This window comes from Atta colombica, unplaced genomic scaffold (assembly GCF_001594045.1).
Source record: "Atta colombica isolate Treedump-2 unplaced genomic scaffold, Acol1.0 scaffold261, whole genome shotgun sequence".
Lineage (NCBI taxonomy): Eukaryota > Metazoa > Arthropoda > Insecta > Hymenoptera > Formicidae > Atta > Atta colombica.
The window spans coordinates 444,082-445,547 of record NW_017259361.1 but is presented as its reverse complement, the minus strand read 5'-3'; positions in this window follow the sequence as shown (position 1 = coordinate 445,547).

Here is a 1,466-nt window from a genome sequence, read left to right as displayed (position 1 = left end):
TAAAATATAATATAGATATTATATTACTATAATAATATTAGCATAATTAATAAATTTTAATATAAATTTTAATACGGTATTATACGAAAACTGATCGAAAATACGATAACATAAATTTTAATAAATCAATGATTAACGAAATATTAATAAATGCAATGAAATATTAACAATAATTAGATCGTTATTTTTTATTGTTAACTTGCGATTCTAAAATTTATTAAGTTTCATCTAACGCGAACAATAACACGATAAAAAATTAATATATGTATTTATCTGTTATCTTAATCGTTTAACTGGCCTAATAATTTAACCACATCACAGTCATCTCTTCATAATATACTGGTTATTATCTGATACAGAAGAAGAATAATCTTCATGATGGAGAGCGAACTTAACATATTCTGATTCTATGTCAAATTCATAAAATCCATTTACAAAGAAAAATGATCCGTCAAATCAACGATCTTATTACAGAAGAATGAATTCCGAATCTTCTATAGATCATTTACGATTGTAATAATTTTGGCAGCATGTTAATTATAATAAAACATTACTATTTTTATCACATCTTTAACATAATATTAAAAGTCATATGTAAGAAAATATGTTCTACCATTACTAAAAAATCATCTTTTATTAAAAAAAAAAAGTGGATAGAATGATTTTTTTATGGAATAGTGTTTACGAAGGAATACATTTAATAATAATAAAATACATGCGTTATTGTAATTTTTTTATATGTATGGGTACAAAAGTTTCTCGGGTACCAACTGTTCGAGATAAGCCGAACCCATAGTGGGACTTTAAAGATCTATTTTATACTGAAAAATTTATTATATAAATTTAATAATTTTCTGCATTTTTTACAAATTTTAATTATTAACATCCCGCTAATGGGAGTACCCATTCGACTCATCTCGAATTTTTTGTATCCACACTTTTTAATTAAATTCATAATTCATGATAACATTATCAAAAAGATATAAAGCATTTTGCATGATAAAATTATCTAAGAAGACAAAAATCAAAATTTGTTGAATATAATAATCTCATAATTTATGCGCGCGCGTACACATATATTTTATTATAGAAAAGTATATATGTATATACAAATATATATATATATATTTGTATATACACTTTTTTATATATATTATTATTAGATTAATTAGATCAATTAGATAATAATCTAGAATTGTGGGATGTCCAGTACCTAAAAACGATTTTAAAAATAACAATTAACAGTTAGAGAATTAAATATACACATTCGTAATCATCAAAAAAACAAATCAATTATTTGTACAAACTTGCATTTGTTTATTTAATAATATGGATTTAAACAAATAGTCATTATATCCATATTTATCATATAATATTGAAGTCTTATTGTCATTAAGACAAGTTAAGACCGTTACTAACATTATTATTAATGGAAGAACATATATTAAAATTATGTATTAAAATTA